Raw genomic sequence first — 24,589 nt, 5'->3', positions numbered from 1 at the left:
AATAATAAATAACATTTATTATCTTTTGGAGATATTTTAGAAATAAACTTTCTAAGTTTGATTGATCTATTTAATTTTATTAAGATAGTAGACACAAATGGCTTTAAAGTCTTTAAAAGTGCTCTTCTTCCCTATACAAAATGTCCTGTCCACATTACCTAGTGAAATTCCAGCTATCATTTCAGTAATGTGTTAAATGCCTCTTCCCCCACACACTTGGCAGATCTCAGCTTTGTTCTCTTTACTCCTCTCTCTAATTCATTCATCTCCCTATAATATTTTATATAGAAATCAACCCCTTTACATTTGCTGGGGTTAAAGAAAATTTAATAGAAACACAATTAAGATTAAAGGATGTGAAAAATAAGCTTAGGGAAACTGAATGAATAAACAATGGAGAGGAAGCATAATGAATTGGCTAAGAGAACAGATTTTGGAATCAGACTCTTAGAGTTGAATCTCAGCTCTGTTGCTTACCAGTCAGTCATTTGACCATGGGCAGTTTATTCCTCAACAAATTGTTACTAAATTTTCTCATCTGTAAAATGGGATATTAGTCCTACCTTATAGGGTTAACTTAACAATACTCATAGTAAATAAGTTGTGGGTATATGTGTACAAACATATGATGGATGAAAATCCTTAATTCTTTTTTGATTTTTTCTAAAAAATAATAATTCCAATATTCTAAAAATTGAAAAAGCAGTGATATTTTTGCATATCTTAGAATAGTAGTAATCAATACTGATTCCTTAATCATATTGTATTCACTAGCAGTTTTGAAGACTCTTCTTTCCCTAAAGTTTTAGTCAATCTTTGAGAATTCATTTTGGTTTATTGTAAAAATACCAATATTGAAAGCCATTTTATTCTATGTCTGGTCCTCCAGCTAACTATTTAGAGTCATTGTGATTTTATTGCTCTCATAGTATCCACTAGAATATGAATTCCATGAGAGTAAGGATTATATTTCTCTTGTTCGCCATTACATACTCGACAACTTAGTGTAGTACTTGATATATCATAGTCAAATAGATTACCTTTTGTTTTTAATCCTATTCCCTCACCTTCATCCCTCAATCAATTTAATTTTATATTGAAGTGCTATTCTCCAGGGACCATATTTACTTTATATTTTTGTTGTTTCCAATAATTCTTTCACTTTTTCTCTGTCACATGCTTTACATCCCTTTCTATTTACCAGCTCATTCTTTTATGAAGTGATGGTGGATAGGATGGACTAGTTACATTTCAGTGTTCCCTAGAAACTAATTCTATTCAGAGCAGTAACGTATTCAGATAATAGACTATATGCCTAGTAGTCCATTCTAGCTAGGTGTAACTACTGTCTAAGTTTGAATATCATTGTGTGGGACATGTAAAAAGATTGCTTAAAGTGGAGATAGAGAGAGGATGTCCTTTGCCCCTTCCACTTCATCTTCTTTGCCCACTTATCCCCCGGAGTTCTAGTGACCATTCTTCTCCTTGGAGCTCCATGTGACTTTGAGGTAAAAGATATGTTCCATGTATGGTGGAAGAGAAAGATGGGAAGGAGATGAGTTCCTCAGTAGTGTTGAGCCAACATTCTAATTATAGATTGCTGATTTTTCTTTTTCTTTTCTTTTTTTTTTTTTGGTGAGAAAAAGGTAAAACTCACCTTTTCTTTTGGGTTTTTGGTTGTGTATACTTGAATCTAATTCTAACTGTTAGAGTGAGCAAAGTAACTCCAAGAAAAAGTTGAAGGGATCAGTAAAATGATGGACAATAGCAAACATGCAGATTTGGATCCTACCCTTCACTGTGAATCTAATCATTTTCAGCTAAAATATAACCATGACATGTTTGGTGTGAGTGAATTTCTTATGAAAACCAACAAATGGTAGAATTGAGTTGTATTAGAACTATGCATTTGTTGGTTTGGTTTGAAGAGGAAAAGTGGTAAGGGTGAGGAAAATTAAATTGTTCACTACGCTGTAAAAACAGAAGGAGTAATAATGAAAAAAGTCCTAGAATTTACAGAAATAGGAAGGTCCTGTAGCCCAGAGGTTGTAAAGTATGGTTTTATCCCAAATTTACTCATACTCAAAAGCGTAAGAAGACCACAAAATTATATGAAGGTAACAGAAAACTGCTCCAAAAGTAATTTATAATTACTGTTTCATTTGTAATGGAATAAAAATATTGAGGATTGCTGAAAATTGCTACCAAAGTAAAAGCATATTTTGATAGAAAATTGTATAAATAAAATATAATTTCCTTAAAAGGGTAGGGATATGATTACTGAAGTTCCATTGTGGCATTTATTGTAGTCTTTCTGGTATTATTGTTAGTTTTGATTGTGCCTTTCTTTCTCCAATTGGCTGTGGGAAATTCGAGGGTGGAGCATTATGCTCTATTATTATTTCTTGCATTTCCTGCATCACCTTGCAATAGTTAGTATTTAATACATGTCTATAATATTTAATTCAAGATTTTGGGTGGTTCTTAATGAACTTTTTAAAGGAAAGTATGAACACATTAATTTTAGAATAAAATGTGACTTTTTGCTAACATACTTTTAATTTAAAAGAAGATAGCAACTTAAAAATAATTATCTCATGAAATATAAAGTTTTCCCATTTAATATTTAATATTTATAGTTATAAGAAGTCATAAATTTAAGAATTGTTAAAAATATGCACTAAAACTTTTTTTGTATTACAATATAAATGACATACATATAAAGAATGTTTTACTTTCTGAGTAAACTATGTTGTGGTAAAATAATAAAATTCGTTTTGTTAGTTTTTGACCGATGTGAATGAAATCGAATGAATATTAAAGACTATACTTATCATTGAATATTTTTATCTTTCAAGTTTCATATTCTTATAGTTCGTGAACATTTTTCTTTATGAAATCGACTTTAAATACTGCAGTGCATACTTATGAAGATGCAACAGTTATTTCAATATCAGTGTTAGCAATAACATCAACTGCAGTCTTACCATTGAATCAAATAAATGCACGATTGAAAGTACAGAACTACGTCCCTCAATTATGGAGTTTTGTACTGTATTTTATAACAAGGAAAATAGGAAAGTATTGTTTTTGAAAGGAAATTAAAAGTGAGCTTGAAACTAAGAAAGCATAAAACAGAAAAGGCATGTGAAAGAAGTATGCTGACTTTATAAAAGCAATGACAATGATACAGTTTTATTCATGCACAAAACATGGATTTCTCAATATTTTCCAAAACCAACTTAAAATTGTTGCTTTTAATGCATACATTTGCTACCTCACATAATAACTTGGGAAAAAATTGTCTTTGTTCCCTTGCATCTTGAATCTAAAACTGCAGCAATGGAGCAGAATAATAGATTTCCAAAATAAACTGTATCTTAATTTTCACCTGTATTGCTAACATTTTCTTTCTATTTTTTATATGCCTTGTTATGTTTAGTAGAATACAATTAAACATAATTGTTGTATTTATTTTGAGAGGTTTTCTTTTTGATTAATTTTGAACTAGCAGAGTTGATACTCTTTTTATTTCATTTTTACAATTTTGAGAATTCCCAAATAGAACTTTTCTCTTTAGTCTCATGGCTCAAATAAAATTAAATAACTACAAAATAAATATATGCTAAAAAGGTTATTTTACTTAATATTATGGAACTAGTATACTAAATATTTAAAAATTATATTTATGTCTATGGCTATGCTACCCTGAACAAGCCCGATCCCGTCTGATCTTGGAAGCTAAACAGGGTCGGGCCTGCTTAGCACTTGGATGGGAGACCACCTAGGAGGACCAGGAGCTGTAGGTGTAAAAAATAAAAAATAAGGGATCATAAGCTGACAAGGTCCTTGCAATCTGTGAGGTCAACCAAGTGTTGCCTCGCCTAAAAAGAAAATTATATTTATGATGTAAATATTTAAAAAATATTTAAAAATTGCAATTATGATGTAAGCTAATACTCAAGTACACTTCTTTTGATTTACTATTTAAATTTTTGTAAGCATTTATGGTTTAAAAGGGAGCATTGTTCCTAAAATATTCTTTTAGTAATATGACGAACTCTCTGGTAAGAGGGATATTGACTGTCCATCTATTCACTGTATATTTAAATAATTGAGAATTAATAATTGTTTTGTTTATAACTATCAATTGCATTGTCATTATTTCCTCTTGCAACAGTAAACATGCAACTACATTTTAACCGAATGATAGAATTTCAACATGTAATGCACATAAGGAATTTTCCTTAAAGTTATTTATGGAATGCTTACCTATATTTGGGATTCACTATTCAGATATTAATGATAAATCTTAATGGCATATATGCCAGTTATCAATTTATTGCCTCTAAGCTCCACATTCACCCTTTAACACATGTTTATGCAAATGGATGGAATAGAATTCCTTTAAGCATTTCTTCTTCACAATGAGTATGATGTTGACCTTTCTCAGTAGAGGGTGCCGAAGAGACATTCTAGGAGGAAGGGGCTCTCCTGCCATTTCTGGCTGCTTCATGGTGGGTCAGCAGTTTGAGTGGAAAGTCGCCTGATGGTATGCTGTCCACTCAGAATGCACAGACCTTCAGCAGCCTCGCAGCCCTTGTCTGTCTTGGCGATTACTTTCTTATAACCCTTTCAACGTGGATACCACACTTGAGCTCTCCTGCCCACATTTTTTCCCCTATTCCTGCTTGTTTGTAACCCAGCCCTGGTTTGTTTCCCACAGTCTTTATACCATGGTCCTTCTGATGTACACTCTGTGCTCCAGGCCTCCTGCCACATTCATGTGCCCAGCCTCGTGGTTGTGGTTAGTCTGCACTCCTGCTTTCACTCTCTCTGCATGCTGGCTATTGGCAGTGACTCACCTCACAGACACCGTTCACTCCAAGCCCTCTGCTGTATCAGAACCCACATTCCCTCTATGTGCTCAAATGCCTGACTGTGCTCACATATGTCCCACCTGTACCTCCTCTGGCCCCTCCTGTATTCCAGAGGGATGCTTCCTGCTTGCCAGCTGTGGACTGGGAAAGCCAGAAAACTTCTTTGTTGTCCAGTAGGCTGAATTACATTTTCTCCAAAATGGTTTGAAACCCATCTCGAGGAAGGAGGGCCCCCTTTTTTTGTGTGCCCTTCCTTGGGAACTCTCTCATAGCCCTAGGGCATGATAGAGTGTTCTTACATTCTCTCTCGAGTTACTCTTTTATCATAGTTAACAACTCTTTATTCAATTTCCCTTCTTTAACTCACAGTATGATTTCAGTCACTTCCGATTCCTGACATTGACACAGCATGCTTTGTGTCAATGTGAGGAATATTTTGTATTTTATTATAGTTGTCATACTGACAGGATCTGATGGTAACATCCATGATCTCAAGTATTAGAAATGATACCAACATCTAGTACATTTACTTTTCCAAAGTTGAATAGCAGAATTTACCTCAAAATCAAACCTAAAGCTGAACTTTAGGACATTTCTACTGTTAGTGTTCAACTTCCAAATTTATATATTCAGCTTACATATCTCTCCTGAACTTCAGACTTGTATATCCAAGTGCCTATTCAACATTTCCACTTGAATTATTAACAGACCTCTCAAAAACAAATAATAACATAAACAAAAAGAAAAAAACTTGTTCAAAACCAAATGCCTGATCCATCCCATCCCTACCTCCTGCATCCCAGTCTTTAACTGTCCTCCCCATGTCAATTAATGTCAATTCCAAATTTAATCTATAAGAAAATCCTGTAAGCTCCTTCTTCAAAATATATCCAAATATCAACAACTTTTTATTTCTTTTAAATGCTAACACTTTGGCCCAAGCCGTCATATAGCTGGATCTTTGCAAGCATTTTTTAGGCAATTTTCTTGCTTTTTCTCTTGCTCACATAATCGATTCTCATATTACTCCTCTGTTCAAAACCTCTAATAGCTTCCAGTATTAATTACAGTAAAAAACAAAGTCCTTATCATGGCTTACAAGGACCTACAGGAACTGCCTCTCCCCCTACTTTCTCTCTGAACTCATTTCCTTCTTTCTCCTTGGCTCACTGTGCTTGAGGTATAGGACAATTCCTTGAACTTGTCAAGTGAACTCCTTGCTGTAATGTTCTTCCTCCAAACATCCGCATGGCTCACTTCTTCACCTCCTTCAGGTTTCTGTTTAGACCTCAGCTTATAATAAAGTCTTTCCTGACAACCTACACTCAGCACTCACAGTCCCCTTTACCTCATTTTATTTTATCTATAGTATTTTTTCATGTCACTTGTTTAATATTTACATGTTTATTTGTTTATGATCAGTCTGCTACCCCTAGAATGCCAACTCCTTAAGGGCAGCACCTTGTTTAGTTAGTGCACTGCCATATCCTCAGCACCTAAAATGGTGCCTGGCATGTGGTAGATGGTAAATTAATATTTGTTGAATGAATTAATTAATGAAAGGATTAATGACTAAATTGGTTGCCTATAATATTTTATTCAATCCTCAATATTAGTTTTATGGAGTAATATCTGATCCCAATTTGCAGACAGAAAACTAGAACGCAGAAAGTATTTCTCCATGGCAATAATAAATAAACAGCTAATAATAAACAGTAATAAATGGCAGAAACAGGAATTAAATTCAAGCCTGTCTGTAACCAAAGCCCATGCATGATTTTCAACTAGATCATACTGTCTCTCAGAATTTCAAATGCATATATAAATAGATATGATCAAATGCAAGACAATATAATATTTATTTTTGAAAAGTATATTTGAAACAATTATTTTTTGCCATTTATTTTGTGAGGATAGGGTCCTTTAGTGTTTAAGTGGTATATTAGGTCTATTTTATTCTAGTTAGGGTGTCAGTTATACTTCAGAATATTCAAAATTTGTACCTAATAATTACAAACCATCTGACATTTTTTTTTTTTTACTTCCTATATAACAAACTACTAAAATTGCTTTATGGACAGCTAGGGGTTGATAAGGAAGCTCAACCGATCTTGATAGGGCTTGCTCACATGTCTGGGATTCAACTTGCTATTGGATGATCTACACTGGCCATTATTGGGACAACTGGGGCAATTTACATCTGCTCCATGTGGCTCTGCTTCTCCAGCAGGTTCACCCAAGCATATTAGCAAAGGTGAAAGAAAGAAGCCTTATTGTACATACCCATTCATTTCAAGCCTCTGTTTGCATTATGTCTTTAAAATTATCATTGGCCTAGCAAGTCATTTGTATGAGCCTGGAATCAAGGAGTTGCCTTTATGTTTTACCTTTATCATTCCTGATTTTCTCTTCTCATCACTAGACTCTTTCTTAACCTCTATTGAGTTTCAATCACTTTTTGTTTTCTCTAAAATGACAATTTTCTAGGTAAAGGACAAATTAAACACTTTTGTGGATATAAGTATAATATGGAAAAACATATTTTTCAAATGCTTGTTATGTAAAGCTATCTCTTAATTTTGAAAACAAAATAACTAATTTTAGAGAAAATTGCTTTCAAAATTGCAATTTTATAAATGTTAAAAATGAATTGAAAACTGCACGGGAACATCAATTATGTAAGACTTATTTTATTCCTTTTGTAATTATGTATAGCAAATACTGTAAAATTTAAATTCTAATGGAAACTACAATTTATTAAAACATGTTTGATTATCAAATATATATTTAGGATCTTTAAAAATTCTAAAAAGATATTTAGAATCATTGAGGACAAATGATAAAATCTTTACAAAATTTGACTAGAAGAATAGAAAATAAAGCCAAATTTTCCCGGGTTAATTTACTACACTTTGTGGGTTTGTTATAGGTATGCAGTGGAAAAACTGATTAAAAGAATGCATTGTACTTGGTATGTAGTCAACATTTTAATAGAGAAAAAGACAAACATAATTAGTAACAGAATAAACACTATAAAGCCTTTTTTTCAAACTATCGACAGATGAATTTCATTTGCCTTGTAGGTCATAAAATCACTGAGCTTTTAAATTTGAGGATGAAAGAAAATATTTTTGTCTGTGTCCAAAATGTATTACAATGGCTCATGCTGAATATTTTGAGATTTCAGATATGATAGTGAGATATTTTCACACTTTTAAAATACTAATTTTTATAGTTATTTTGTATTATTGAAATTTAATGAATATTTACTTATTAAATGACTGTGTGAAAAAATATGTATGATAAAACTGGACATTATCTTATGACAACTAATATTAAATATAAAATAACTAATTAGAAGATAGAGAAGAAACAGATGTTGGCAGCCACAATTTAACATATTAATTACTTAAGATGGCATTGGATTTATTTATTTGACAAAAACAAGTATCAAAGGAAAACTTATTTGATAGTTATTTTTCTTATAAAAGCAAGTGTGAACATTCTTCTGAAGATATATGTAATTCATTAATTTTGATATAAAATTTAAAAAAAAATTCTGTAGTGAATGGAAAAATTAAAAATCATCAAATTTCCTAAGCTAATGCCTAGAAATATACCATAGACTCATAAATGAAGTAGAAGTTATGTTCTGCATAAGAACAATGGAGGATTATTTTATTTGTCTCTTTGTATTCAGTATGATTGTTTTATTTTGAATAATATTTTAAAACAAAGGTTATTTTGCATTTGTAATTTCTTATTTTAATTTAAAATTCAATTACTTTATTTTAATTTTTTTTGTAAATGTTATTTTTGTAAATGGTATACTTTATCATTTTGACTGCTCACCCAGTTTTAGACTTAATTTTGGAAGCATATAACTTTAGAAGAAATCTTTCTTGTCTGTATCAGTCCTGTTTATAACGATTGAATAAGAACAGAATGGAAGGAAGAAAAGGAAGAAAACCAACATATAATTGACAATGGGTTTTTGGAGAAAGTCTGTATGAGTCACCTATATTTTGTTATAAATTTTGCATTTTGTTTTAAAAAGCGGCCATATAGTCTATTGACCCAAGCAATATTAGAATTTTTAAAAAATAAATACATTGAGCTATTTGAACCTTCCAATGTCAGGAAACTTTCCAAGCATCCTAAAACTGCCAATTTCATTTTTGACAAACTCTGCAAGTTAGAATATTCTCTCTAAATGGGTTATCCTTAAACTTTCAGTTATTGGTCCTAATTTGACCCGGTAAGAATACTTAGAATAATTCTGTTACTCTTATATTTGACCACTCACTAAATATTTAGAGTGCTACACTGTCCCTCTACATTTTTTCTTCAACAAATGGAACATTTCAATTTCTTCGACTATTAATATTAATAGGAGATTGTCTCAAAGTTTTTATTCAGGTTATCTGATACTATTATTCAACTTTCTCCAGGCTTTGTTGTGGTAGCAAACAACTTTATAATCTTAGTGGTTATGACAATGAAGGTTTATTTCTCACTCGTGTAATAGGTCAGCTGTATATTTGCTGAAATTCTTCTGCATATATCTTCCTTTTAGGACTCAGGCTGAAGGAGTAGCCTTTAAGCTATTCCAAGCTTAATAGAGGAAAAGTGTAAAATTTGCTCGGAAGTGGCATATATCTTTTACTTAGTTTTCACTCATATATTTTACTTTTATGCTTTTATTTATTTATTTTTTTAGCCAAAGCAAGTCACACATTAAAATCTAACATTGATGGGGTAGGAAAATGTACGCCTCCCACTGGGATACACTCTAAGTCACACAGCAAAGGGCAGGGATCTACAAGCCTCTTATAGGAAAGACAGTGAACAATTAAGGATAATAATACGATTTTGAATAGCCTCAATATATATCCTGTCTTTCTCAGGATGTCACATAAAGTGCAGTTCCCAAGATTAGACAGTATACCAGGAGTGTTCTGAGAAGTTCTAAATGAAATTTTATTATTCTTGTTCTAGATTTTACATTGTTATTTCAGTTTAATATTGCAGTATCACTTCAGCAACATTATTGAATAGGCCTCTATTATTGATCATGTCTAAAAAATTCCTGGACTGTGTACCTTGCAATTACATTAGCTATATTCTCCATGCTTAGTCAATTAAACACAAATATAAGACAAAGCTGAGAATTATAATAGAGTAACAGTACTTAAATACTAAAACTAAGTTGGAGACTATGACAAGGCCCTGCATAGTCTTACTATGAGGAGGATAAATTATATATTTAAATTTACCATTTACCACTTATCATCTAGCACCCCTTGGTCTGAATGCAGCTATGTCTAAGAAGAAAGAAAAAGAGAGAAAGATAGGTCCAGATATTTTTCTAATGCCATGGCCTTATACCTGGTTAATGAGACTCCAAGGAATTTAGATTCTGTCCAATCTCATACTATAAAGCTGTTTTTCTTGTAGGGAAGAACAAGAAGAACAGTAGAAATAAAAAATGTATTTCTTTATATTAATAAAAATTCTATCATAATTTTTTTTACCTGTATATACTTTTAATTATACCCACTCTTTTCTTGTACAGTTGTTTCTTTGGTCCTAACTACAGGACCTAAACTTTATTACTGCTATATTTTATTTGTGTCATGGCTACCTTTCCAGTCTGACAAGATTATCTTGGGCACTAATTCCATCATCCAACATATTTTCTATCCTTCCAACCTTGTATCCTTTAACCTCCAAAAGAATAATTATTTACGGTGTATTTGCTTTGTACTAGGGCATTGTGCTGAATATGGGAAATACAATGATGTGCAAAGTTCATACAGCTGACCTAATGTATCTTATAATCTAGAGGAGGAGATCAATGACTATTATATAAATATTTTAAATTGCAAATTAGAGTAAATGCTATGAATAAAAGTAAAAGATATTGTGAGAGTATATTAAAAAGAGGGTCTGTTTTAGTCTCCAGGTTAGGGAGGGCTTTGCCCAAGTAAGTGCTAGTTAAGTTGAGGTCTATAAAGTTTATGTATGTGTGTAGTTTGTTGTGGAGGTTGGGTTTGAAGAGTGATCCAGGCAGAGACACCACTATATTTTATGACTTCAAGCAAGGCATATTTGAAAAACTAAAGAAAGGAAGTGTGGCTAAAATGGAGAGTAGGGAAGGGTGGCACAGAATAAGGGTGGAAAAGTGGGCGTGGGTCAAATCATGTATGCCTCGTAGACCATATTAAAATGTTTAACCTTAATCATTATGTAGCAAAAAATGTGACTTCAATATCATCATCTAAGATAAAGATAAAAAATGTTGAACACAATAATGTCAAGAAAATCAACAGAAATGTCCATACCGATTAATGCTGAGAATTAATCAGCAACATTTACATAATATCATACAGAGTGAATTCATTTTCCTACTAGGGCTGGTTTTGGGTTGACTTCATAGAGCTGGAGGTAGAAGATTCCTCTATCTATGCCCATCTCTAGAACACCTACAATGACTGTATTGGGGGACAAGATCCTATATTGAATTTTGAAGCTGAGTTCAGTAAGCCATAAAACCAAAGATCAAATGAGTCTAAAGAAATATTAATTCCTGTAGATATTAAAAAACAGCTGAGATGAAAGTGTGAGGGCTGAAGGTTGAGCATAACATGGCTTTATCTAAGTAATTGCCTGGAGTAGATGTACTTAACGTCTGGGTTGATTCTTGTGAGAGATATGATGTGATAAAATATATGGAGTAGCAAAATGTGAAGTAAGTATATTCACATAAAAATATTACCCACATTTTGTGCATTGATAAAATAAAAGACATTATTAAATGCCTTGGTAAAGTCTGGCTAGACTATATTTATGGATGTCTATTTCAGCGTAGCAAATTGAGGAGCACCGATCTGTTGTTTATAGACTCTACCTTGTTACAATTAGTAAAAACAACCAGAATTACTTTAAACCATTTCCACCTCCTCACCCACTCACATTCTTTACATTTCCTCGTAGATCTCTGTAATGCTCCCATAACTTTCAACTTCTCTCTGTTTCCTGCTCTATAATACATCCAAAGCAGTAGACTTGAATTTCTTAAATTTGGATTTCTGAGCAGATAGGTACATTCTCATTTGGATTCATATTCCCCTTATGATAAATCCATTTCTTTCCTTTTCGATTACCCAAAATATACCAAGCCGAGAAAAGAAAGCCAACTTGGAGTTGGAGCCAACTTAGAGCAGAGGGCTCTGCTACCAGTAAGTGGTGATATACTATCAGTAATCACTAAATGTAAATAATGTATCTGTCTCACCTATATATATATATTATTTTTTAAATTGTAAACATAACAAAACATTTTTAGAAGGTACAACTCATTTGGGGTATAACCTTTCTGATTTAATTATTTTGGAGAGAGCGAACATATAATATTGTTCATCTAAGAAGCCTTTGAGAGTGAAGGGGTCTCTGTTAATAATGTTCAGACAACAGGCATAAAGTAAGACCATCCTGGTCAAATTGGAACATTTAGTAACCTACTTAACAGGTTCTATATTAGTCCTCAGTACATGCTATCTTACAAAGCTTGGCCTGAAATCCAGTAAACTGTGTAATAGAAATGTGTAGAATTAATTAACATTTAAATATACTAAAAAAAATTTATTTAAAAATCCTTGCCTTTGATTTAAATAATCTCTGGTTTTATAGAAGTTTAGCCTACCTCTGTATGTAAAATAATTAATCTCGTGTTTTCTAAAATCCAAAGTTTAGGAGTTAGGGTAGTATGTTTAAATTTACCACTTTTCACCTTAAGTTATAATATATGGATAACTATATGTTGATCTTTATTTCATTCTTGGGTTAGAGGGCTCCTTTTATTTTCTAGTATTAAGATTCGTGTTCAATTTTTCTTTTTGAAAATATAACATTGATTATTATATTTGCAGTTGGTTTTCTGAGAGTCAAAATTCAGAGTACATTAGCAACATTTAATCAAGAAGCTTTGAATATGTGAGAAAACAGATATATTAACATTTTTTAATTTTTAGTTTTCAATAGAGTTGACATTTAATATTATTTTATATTAGTTTCCAGGTACACAGCGTAGTGGTTAGACATCTATGTAATTTACAAAGTGATCCCCCCAATTAGTTTAGTACTCAACTGGCACTATAGAGAGTTATTACATTATTGACTGTATTCCCTATGCTGTACTTCACATCCCAGTAACTATTTTGTAAGTAACAATTTGTACTTCTAATCCTTTCACCTTTTTCAACCAATCCTCTAACCCGCCTCCTACCTGGCAATCACCAGTTTGTTCTCTTTTCTGAGTCTGTTTTCGTTTTCTTTGTTCATTTTTGTTTCTTAGATTCCACATATAAGTGAAATCATTTGGTATTTGTCTTTCTCTGCCTGACATATTTCACTTAGCATAATACCCTCTAGGTCCATCCATGTTGTTGCAAATGATAAGATTTCATTTTTTATGACTGATTAATATTCCATTGTATATATATACCACTTCTTCTTTATCCAGTTGTCTGTTGATGGACACATTGATGGCTTCTATATCTTGGCTACTGTAAAGAGCACTGTAGTGAACATAGAGTTGCCCATATCTTTTCAAATTAGCGTCTTGGTTTTCTTCGGATAAATACCCAGAAGTAGGATTGCTGGGTCATAAGTTAGTTCTATTTTTCATTTTTTTGAGGAACCTCCATACTATTTTCCATAGTGGCCATAACAATTTTCAGTCCCACCAACAGTGCATTTTCTTCACATCCCCACTGGCACTTGTTGTTTTTGATTTATTGATGTTGGCCATTCTGACAGGTGTGAGGTAATATCACATTGTGGTTTTAATTTGCATTTTGCTGATGATTAGTGACATTGAGCATCTTTTCATATGTCTAATGGCCATCTGTCCTCTTTGGAGAAATGCCTATTCAGTTTCTTTGCCCATTTTTTAATTGGATTATTTGGGGGATTTTTTTGGTGTTGAATTGTATGAGTTCTTTGTAAATTTTGGATATTAATCCTTTATCAAATGTATTATTGGCAAATATCTTCTCTCAGTCAGTAGGTTGTCTTTTTGTTTTGCTGATGGTTTCCTTTGCTGTGCAAAAACTTTTTAGTTTGATGTAATTTCATTTGTTTATTTTTTCTTTCTTTTCCCTTGCCTGAGAAGATACAGATATATCAACATTTATGTAAAAACTGGAATGCATTATTCTTCTTTTTTAGCCATATGATTTTAGGAATAATATCTTTTTATAATCTGGTAATAATAGCTAAAGAAATGAAAATATTTTATCAGAAATTAAAGAGTTGGTGAATGATACTTTTTTTTGTCTTGAGGCATTTTTTTTGTTTTTAATTTGGAGGATTTAAAGTATGTATTTAGTCATGAATTTAATACAAACCATTTTTTAAATAGGAGAGAGGCAGTAGGTTTGATTTTCTTTTCTATTGTCGTAAAATAAAATTTTTTCTCTATAGTTTTTTTTTTTCCCTGAGGCATTTTACCTACATGTTTTTCACAGTTGAAATAAGTGCGCACATTTGTTAATGGTGTGTACATCTATAAGGCAAATGAGATCTTTTTCATAGAGAAAAAGCTTTCTATTAAGCCAAAGGCTCTTATTTTTTTTAGCTGTTCCAATTCACATTCTCCTTTTCCTTTTGTTATCAGCTACTAGTTGTATGAACAGAACAGGTCTGAACCTAATGTTTCCATAAAGATTGGTCACCAGGGAACATCTTAGAATGTGCTTATCGCAAAAGACAAATGTGTTAATCCTACTAAATTAAGAAGGAGAAAGATAAATCTGACAATGAAAAAATGCACAGAGTGATTTTGTTTCTGTGAGGTTAAAAAGTCTTTGGAAATATATATTTCTTTCAAAGTAAGTAAAAGGGAAGAAATCCTGCCACTCCTGAGTGTTGTTAGACACTAGCTGCATTGTATACAGATTTAAACTTGTCTTTAAAAGATCTAAAGCTTCTTCATAACAAAGGAAACAAAGTGAAAAGAACAGGGAGAAAATCCATATATCTGGTGAGAGATTAATCTTCAAAATATGTAGGGAACTCCAAGAAAATAGCAAAAAAAAACCCTCAAAACAAAAAACTAGTAACCCAATTAAAAATGGGCTAAGCACTTGAGTAGACATTGCTCCAAAGAAGACATACAGTGGCCAGCAGGTATATGAAGAAGTTCTCTGTGTTACTAGTTATCAGGAAATGAAAATCAAAACCACAATATGATACCATCTCTCTCCTGTCAAGATGCCTATTATCAAAAAAACAAAATATAACAGTGTTGGTGTAGAAGTGGAAAAATGGGAACTTTTGCACAGTGTTGGTTTAAATGCAAAATGATGAAGCTACTATGGAAAACAATATGGAAGTTCTTCAAAGAATTAAAAATAGAACTACCATATGATCCAGCAATTTCACTTTTTAGCTACTTATCCACGAAAATTGAAATCAGAATCTCAAAGAGATTTCGGTGCTCGCATGTTTATGACAGAACTAGTCACAATAACCAAAATGTGGGAACAACCTAAATATCTGTCCATCAAGAGATAAATGGATAAGAAAATGTAGTGTGCACATACAGTGAAATACTATTTAACCTCAAAGAAGAAGGAGATTCTGCAACCTGAGACAGCATGATGAACATTGAAGGCATTATGCTAAGTGAAATAAACTAGTCACAGAAAGACAAATACTGTATGTTTCCATTTATATAAGGTATCTAAAATAGTCAAATTCATAGAATCAGAGTGGAATGGTGGTTTCCAGGGACTGGGAGTGGGGAAATGAGGAGTTACTAATCAATAGCATAAAGTTTCAGTTATGCAAGATGAATAAGCCCTAGAGATCTGCTATACAAACATTGTACTTACAGTCAACAATAAAAATTTGTATACTTAAAGTTTAAGAGAGTAGATCTCATGTTAAGTGTTCTTACCATAATAAAATAAAATTTAAAAAATAACCTCCAAAAATTGAGAGTAGAAACTTTTGTTTTTCCTTTTTTTTTTTTTGGACTCATGGACACTGAGCTGGCACAGACTTCCCTGCTCTAGTCTACTTAGGTTCTGCCATAGTGACTAGTCTATACTTTGCCTATGCATTTTTTATTTAAATTTTATGTTTTCCTAAACTGAACTTAAAGTAACCCTATATAGGTAAGCACTTAATTCACTTAAGAATAAAATCAGCAAAAAAGCAGTGGTTTATAATTGTTGATAAGTGATCCAGAATTCTTAATAGAAGTTCTAGGAAGACAAAAGCCTCAGGGTGCTATGTAAATCAGAAGAAAAAAAAAAGAATCATCATTTCCATTTCTTTAAAGAGAGTTTTAGCTTGTTCTTTCTTAATTAGAAGGCAAATGTATTCTATTTTTATCATTTCCCCCCTGACTGTAATAGGCAGAATAATGGCATCCCCAAAGATGTCCCTGCCCTAATCCTCAGAACTTATGAATATGTTTGTACATCACGTATTAGTTTGCTAGGGCTGCCGTAACAAAATGCCACAAGCTGGATGCCTTAAAACAACAGAAGTTTGTTGTCTCACAGCTCTGGAGGCAAGAAGTTCCTGTAAAGGTATCATCAGGTGGCCATGCTCCCTTTGAAACCTGTGGAGGGGAATCCTTCATTGTCTCTCCTAGCATCTGTTGTTTGCTGGCAATCCTTGGCACTCCTTGGCTTGCAGATGCATACCTCCAATCTCTCCCTAAATGGTTGCATGGCCATCTTCCCTCTGTATGCCTGTCTCATTTTGTTATAAGAACAGCAGTCGTATTAGGTTAAGAGCCCATACTACTCCAATTGAGATAATTTTAACTAACCTTCAATAACCCTATTTCCAAATAAGGTCACATGTTGAGGTACTGGAAATTAGCACTTTAACGTATGTTTTGGGGTAGCGCAATTCAACCCATAATACATGGCAGGGATAATTTGAGATGTGGAGATTATCCTAGATTTTTTGAAAGTGTTCAATATAGTCACAAAGCTTTTTATATATGAAAGAGAGAGGCAGTAGAATTAAAGTGATGCATTGTGAGAAAGACTCAACCTGCCATTCCTGGGTTGAAGACGAAATGGGTCATAAGCCAAGGGGTGTGTGGGCAACATCTAGAAGCTAGACAAGGCAAGAAGAGGAATTTTCCCCTAGGGCTGCCAGAAAGGAATACAGTCCTGCAGACATCTGAATTTTAGGCCAGTGAGACCCATTTTTGGATTTCTGACCTCCAGAGCTGTAATTTTTATTATTTTAAGCTACTGTGTTAGAGTTGTCTTACAGCAGCAATAGGGCACTAACACGATGACCCTTGCTAATGAGGTATATACAGAGTAGTGAGGACCTGGGTTAGAGTACATTCTCTTGTAATATGACCATTTTTAGATGCTTAGCATTATGTTTTTTCCCCAATTCTTTTGTTTCTATTTCTAACATTTAACCATAGAATTGTTGACTGACAAGTTTGGAAAAAACTTTGAAGACTCTATAGTTCAATACACTGTTTCAAGCTTATGTCCTTTCTTCATCATTCTTGAAAGGTTATCATATTTTCACATGTGTACCATGTAAAATGAAATTCACTACCTCTTGAGGAATACTGGTTATCTAGACATAGTCAGGCTTTGACTCATTTACTTACCCTTCTCTCCATTAATCTGAAACACAGAATCCAGTCTCTTTTCCTTCAGTTTCCCCAAAGTATAATACACAGCAAACTTCACTAAAGGTAAAAAAGGGAGATTTTTTCAGAGAATGGAGATAATGTTCACTTTTTTTGGTACTCTGATTAACATTAATCAGAAGGTGATGTTTTGTTTTGTGTTAGGGATATATATATATTATATATATTATACACATAATAAGTTTAGGAGTAAATATAGAAACTGTTAACTCTCTGTATTCTGGGAAAGCAGATTAAGACATGCCCCACCCTTTTATGTTCCAGGCTAAAGGCTAATGGTAAAGGATGCTTGTCCTCACCTCTTCTGATATAAGACCAATTTTTATCCTTTCTTTTGCCAAACCGTGAGAGTTGTGGATGCCTCTATAAAACTTCAGGTCCCCTTTCTTTACTTTGATATGTTTCTCATTAATGACATCCTTTATGCAATAGTCCAAATAAAATATCCTCTTAATTGTGCAGTATATTTTGTCTTTCTAATCAGCAAACAATTTAAATGTAAATATTAAATATCCATTTTTTCCAAAGTCTTTTGCAGTGCCCCCCCAGCAGGTATATTATCTCCAGCTTTCTGCCGTCTAAATCCTTTTTCTGTTTTTTGTTTCTTTGTTTCTAAATTTATTTGTTTCTAAATTTTATTGTTTCTTTAATTTATTGAGTTCTTCATACCTTTCCAGTCTAAATGCCAGAGTCAAATATGCTTCATTTTCTAATAGAATCTTTTCTCTCTCTCTCTTTTCTTTTTACACTTTCTTTGCAGATCACTGTCTAGGGCTTCTCTATTCTCACACAAATGGCTTCCTAAGATGCTTTGTTAAACTAAAATCATTCTTTTCTGAAATATCTGTCACCACCTCTTAGTATACCATTTTAATTTTCAGAGAAAAACACTGAAGGTTAGTAATTTAGAACCCTAAAGCCTAGACTAACACCTTCAAATGATGTATAAAAATAATAACTATAATAATTTTAATTAAAATTATTTAAATATTTACAGTTTATCTCGTTAGCAACATTTATCAACTTCATTATGTAGATTTTTTTCTTCATTGAAGGTAACTGTCAGAGAAATTAAGTGTCACACTCTTAATTTTATATGATAAATTGGAACAATGATATAGTCACAGATGTTAACCTCACAACTTATTTAACCTGTTGACTTCTGTCTACACCCTTATTAGATATGTACAAGAAAATGATAAGGAAAACACACACTACACAGAAACAAGATGAACTAACTGACAGCTAATAATGCGTAAATATATTTGTTCGGAAACGATACTTTTAAACTAGCGGAGGTTGTAGTCTTATTGTACATAAACTGTTATTAATATTAATCAGAAGACAATCTTGTTTTGTGTTAGGGATATATATATACACATATGTATACATAGGTATATAATATATATATATACGAACATATATATATATATATATATATATATATATATATATATATATATATTACATACCTATTAAGTTTAGAAGTAAATGTAGAAAGTATTAACTCTCTGAATTCTGGAAGGTATTGAGTGTCATAAAGAATATTTCAAGAGGGTCTTACTTTGCAAAGTGTTTACTTTTCTGTCACCATAAGCCTGAGTTAAGCCCATATTGCACTTAAAAGTCGGTCTAACTGAGCAGAGCATTAACCTAATTGTCAACTAGAGCACCTCTTTCTAGTGTTAGTGACAATAAAATGAGAAAAGTGCACTTGTGTTTGGAGTAAGCTTAATTAGGAGAAGAGCTGCTTGTAATATAATTAACTTTATTTTGGAGGAAGGTCAGGGAGGAATTATCAAAGGGTTTTTATTATGATGAAAAGATGAAAGGATGAGATAATGAAGAGATGAATTTGAATTATAAATAAAAGGCCAGTACCAAGTTTTTAATTTCATGGATACTACATGTGATATGGCTGTAGTCAGTAGAAATAAAATGTCTGTGAATTCATGTTTTCTCACATCTTTCACCTGGTGTTTTCACTGCTTAGAGAAAAGTCCAGGGGCCTTGAAATGGTAGGGTGCATTCTTATAGTGGCTTTTACAAATGATTGCTTTGGGTTACAATCGACAGTGATATCTTTTTGCCTTGATTATTTTCTAGCCCCTTACTTAGCAAAAAGAAGTGTATCTACCCAATGAGGATTGGCTAGTAGAAAGGGGAGGCAATGTGATGAGCACATAGAAATTTAACCATATATAGAGAGATTTAAAAAATATTTTTAACTTTTTCCTAATATTCTGCTTTAAGTTTTCTTCTGAAATTAAAAGAAAAAAAAATAGAAATAGTGGAAATGATCTTATGCTTCTTGGAATGAGAGAAGGGAACAGGGAATTTAGAGTCTTCCTTCTAAGAAGAACCAAAACCAAAGAACGTGGAATGCAATAAAGATAAGAACCCATAAAAATAAAATAGATTTTACACATCTTTCATAGAGGATAATTTTCTAAGAATATAAAGTTAGAGCTTTGGACCGCTCTGCAGCATATTCAGGGAGCCCAGTAAATATAAATTAGTATAAAGATTTAGCTGATCTCTTTGTTTAAGAAAATACTGGTCAATTTTAGATATACATACAGTGCCAGTCTATTCTTGAGAGCCAAATATTTTTTAAACATGTAGAATAAAGATGAAGAAAAACGAAGGCAATATAAAGCATATCTTTTTTTTTTTGTCTTAAGGAAATGGACAATTTATACTACTAGGGAAAAGAAAATGTAGTCTGTCTGTAGAAAATAGGCTTATGTCAGAGTAAATAAAGATAACTCAGTTTTAGAGCAGATATTGATAAATCCTTGCAATAGAAGAGAATACTTAAGCATGCAATATGAGCACAGTTATCCCTCTTTGAACTATTATGTTGCTTTCCATGTACCAGTAATTCAGGTGGAATGTTCTTTACGGTTTTATACATTACACTCTGATTATAGTTATAGTATATCATTAGAGGAAATGCTTGAGTCACTAATAGACATGGTGTACCATTCTCTGCTAGATTTTTAAAATATTTTATACTTGAGAAGCTATAGGTAAAGGCTTGTACTTATTAAGTATTTAATAGATAAAAGAAAATAGTTTAAGTGAAAAAGTATACCCTTTTCTCCTAAAATTTAGCACACAGATTTTTTTGAAGTATGAAGATAAGCAGAAACCTTGAATTAATTTTAATTTTAATTTTTTGCTTAATTTGCCCTCATTAACCTTACTCACCCATTCACCTACAGTGGTGTTTCCAAAATTTTGGTCAGCAAAACTAGCCACAGGATATTCTGCCTGTTTCTATCAAAAGATGAATAGATAAACAAAATGTGTTACATACATTCAATGGAGTGTTATTTGGCCATAAAAGGGAATAAAATTTTGATATATGCTACAATGGACCTTTGAAACATCATTTTTTTTGGTATGAAAAAAGCCAGAAACAGAGGACAAATATTGTATAGTTCCACTTATATAAAGTACCTAAAATAGCTAAATTCATAGTCAGAAAGTAGACTAGAGATTACCAGGGGGTGGGGAGAGGATGAAGGGGGAATTATTACTTAATGGATACAAGGTTTTGTTGAGGATGATGAAAAAGTTTGGGGCCTAGATAGTGGTAATGGTTATACAACATTGTGAATGTATTTAATGATACCAAGTTGTGTTCTTTCAATTGGTAAAATTTTTTAATATTATAATATATACATTTTACCACAGTATTATTTTTTTTTAGAGAAGCTCATCCAAAGTTTGCATTCATGAATTTAAAGTGAGTCTAGTTAATATGGCTGAGTATTTTTCTTTAGCATTGCAGGGACGATTGACATGCCAATGAATAATTGAGATAATTTACATCTAATAGGAAGACACTCTACTATTAATATAAAAAGAGGCTTTAGGAATTCAGAGAACTAAGAAATTAGAGTGAGTTCGAGTGGTTGGAAAAGGCTTTGTGAAGAAAATAGAATTTGAGTAGAACTCTGAAGATTTTAGTATTGGATTATATGACTGAAGAGAAAATTAAATTTTGATAAGGGAAACAAGATACATAAATCTTAGAGTTTGTAATTAGTATACTATATTCTAGAGTAAGGATACATGCTAAATTTGAGCAGATGATTAATATTAAGTAGTACGATAGGGACATGCAAAGTGGTGTAAAGCTAGATTTAAAAAAAAAAATTATTTTATTAGTTTCAAGTATACAGTACACCGGTTAGACATTTATACAGTTTATAAAACAATCCCCCTACTTACTCTTTCTCTCCTCTGGCTCTCCACCTAGTCATTACATTAATACTAACTGCATTCCCTATGCCATGCTCGATATCCCTGTGACCATCTATCAGCTATTATTTTGTTCTTCATTAACCCTTCACCCCATTCTCTCAATCCCCCAACTCTTCTCCCCTCTGGCGATCACCAGAGTGTCCTTTATATTTGTGATTCTGTTTTTGATTAGTTTGTTCTTTTTGTTCCTTTGATTCCACATATAAGTGAAATCAAAAGGTATTTATCTTTTTCTGTATGACTTATTTCACTCAGCATGATAACTTCTAGGTCCATCCATGTCATCCCAAATGGTAGAATTTCATTTTCTTTAAGGGCTGAGTAATATTCCATTGTATATATGAACCATAACTTCTTTATCCAATCATCTGTTGATGGACATTTAGGTTGCTTCTATGTCTTGGCTATTGTAAATTGTGTTGCCATGAACATAGGGGTGCATAGGTATTTAGAAATTATTTTGGTTTTCTTTGGATAAATACCCAGAAGTGCAATTGCTGGGTCGAAAGTTATATCTATTTTTAATTTTTTGAGAAAATTCCATACTGCTTTCCATAGTGGCTGTGCCAATTTGCAATCTAACCAACAGTGCCTGAGAGTTACTTTTTCTCCACATCCTTGCCAACATTTGTTCTTTGATTTATTGGTGATACCATTCTGACAGATGTGAGGTGATATCTCTTTGTAGTATTAACTTACATATCTCTGATGATTAGTGACATTGAGCATCTTTTCATATGTCTATTGACCATCTGCATTTCCTCTTTGGAGAAATATCTGTTCAGGTCTTCTGCCCATTTTTTAATTGGATTGTTTGTATTTTGTTGTTGAGTTGTATGAGTTCTTTATATATTTTGGATAGTAATTTCTTACCAGATATATCATGAGCTAATATCTTCTTCCATTCAGTCAGTTGTCTTTTTGTTTTGTTGATAATTTCCTTTGCTGTACAAAAAGTTTTTAGTTTGATGAAGTCCCATTTGTTTATTTTTTCTTTTGTTTCCCTTGCCCTAGGAGATATATCCAAAAAGAAATTGTTAGTAATATCAGAGAATTTACTGCCTATGTTTTCTTCTAGTAGTTTATGATTTCACGTCTTACATTTAAGTCTTTAATCCATTTTGAGTCTTTTCTTGTATATGGTGTAAAAGGTGGTCCAGTTTCTTTTTTTTTGCATGTATCTGTCCAATTTTCCCAGCACCATTTATTGAAGAGACTGTCTTTACTTCATTGTATATTCTTATCTCTTTTGTCATATATTAAGTGAGCATATAGGCGTGAATTTATTTCTGGGCTGTCTATTCTGTTCCATTGATCAATGTGTCTATTTTTATACCATTACCATGCTGTTTTGACTACTGTAGCCTCGTAGTATAGTTCGATATCAGGTAGTGTGATACCTCCAACTTTCTTCTTCTCTCTCAGTATTGTCATGGCTATTCAGGGTGTTCTTTGGTTCCATATAAATTTTAGGATTACTTATTCTATCTCTCTGAAAAATGCCACTGATATTTTGATAGGGATTACATTGACTCTGTAGATTGCTTTGAGTAGTATGGCCATTTTAATGATGTAGATTCTTCCTACCCATGAGCATGATATATGCTTCCATTTATTTGTATCTTCTTCAATTTTTTTTTTTCAATGACTTATAATTTTTCTAAGAACAGGTCTTTTACCTCCCTGGTTAATTTGATTCCCAGGTATTTTATTGTTTTTGATGCAATTGTAAATGGATTGTTTTCTTAACTTCTCTTTCTAAAAGTTCATCATTGGTGTATGAAAATGCCACTGACTTCTGAATATTAATTTTGTATCCTGCTACTTTACTGAATTCATCGATCAGTTCTGACAGTTTTTTGGTGGAATCTTTAGGGTTCTGTATATATGGTATCATGTCATCAGCAAATAACAAGAGTTTTGCTTTTTCCTTTCCAATTTGGATGCCTTTTATTTCTCTTTTTTGTCTTATTGCTGTGGTTAAGACTTCCAATACAGTGTTGAAGAGGAATGGTGAAAGTGGACATCCTTGTCTTGTTCTTAATCTTAAGGAAAATGCTTTTAGCTTTTCTTTCTATGATGTTAGCTGTAAGTTTGTCATCTATGGCCTTTATTATGTTGAGATATGTTCCCTGTATTCCCACTTAGCTGAGAATTTTTATCATAAATGAATGCTAGATTTTGTTGAATGCTCCTTCTGCATCTATTGATATGATCATATGGTTTTTATCTTTTGATATGTTTATGTAGTGTATCATATTAATTGATTTGCAGGTATTGTACCTACCTTGCATCCAGGAATAATTCCAACTTGATCATGGTGTATGATATTTTTAATATATTGCTGAATTTGGTTTGCTAATATTTTATTGAGGATTTTTGCATCAATGTTCATAAGAGATATCAGCCTATAATTTTCCTTTTTTGTAATGTCTGTCTGGTTTTGGAATCAGGGTAATCGTGGCCTCATATAAGGAGTTAGGGTTCCTTCCCTCTTCTTGAATTTTTTGGAATAGTTTTAGAAGAACAGGTGTTAATTCTTTTTTGAATGTTTGCTAAAATTCACCTATGAAGCCATCTGGTCCAGGACTTTGTTTCTTGGGAGGTTTTTGATTACTGATTCGACTTCATTAGTGGTAATCCGTAGGTTCAGATATTCTTTTTCTTCTTGACTCAATCTTGGGAGATTGTATATTTCTAGGAATATATCCATTTCTCCCAGATTGTC

The 24,589-nt window shown here is 32.5% G+C and overlaps 1 protein-coding gene and 1 pseudogene across 1 annotated transcript in view; both read left to right on the top strand.

Annotated features, from left to right (window-relative positions):
* STPG2 (sperm tail PG-rich repeat containing 2) overlaps positions 1-24,589 on the top strand; it is a 464,008-nt gene that overhangs the window by 190,893 nt on the left and 248,526 nt on the right. The gene's annotated exons all lie outside the window — the stretch shown is intronic.
* On the top strand, positions 3,691-3,809 carry LOC120588490 (uncharacterized; annotated as a pseudogene).

Source organism: Pteropus medius, unplaced genomic scaffold (assembly GCF_902729225.1).
Source record: "Pteropus medius unplaced genomic scaffold, Ma_sr-lr_union100, whole genome shotgun sequence".
In the NCBI taxonomy this organism is placed as follows: Eukaryota; Metazoa; Chordata; class Mammalia; order Chiroptera; family Pteropodidae; genus Pteropus; species Pteropus medius.
Note: the sequence above shows the minus strand (reverse complement) of the source record. Positions and strands in the feature narration are given on the sequence as shown.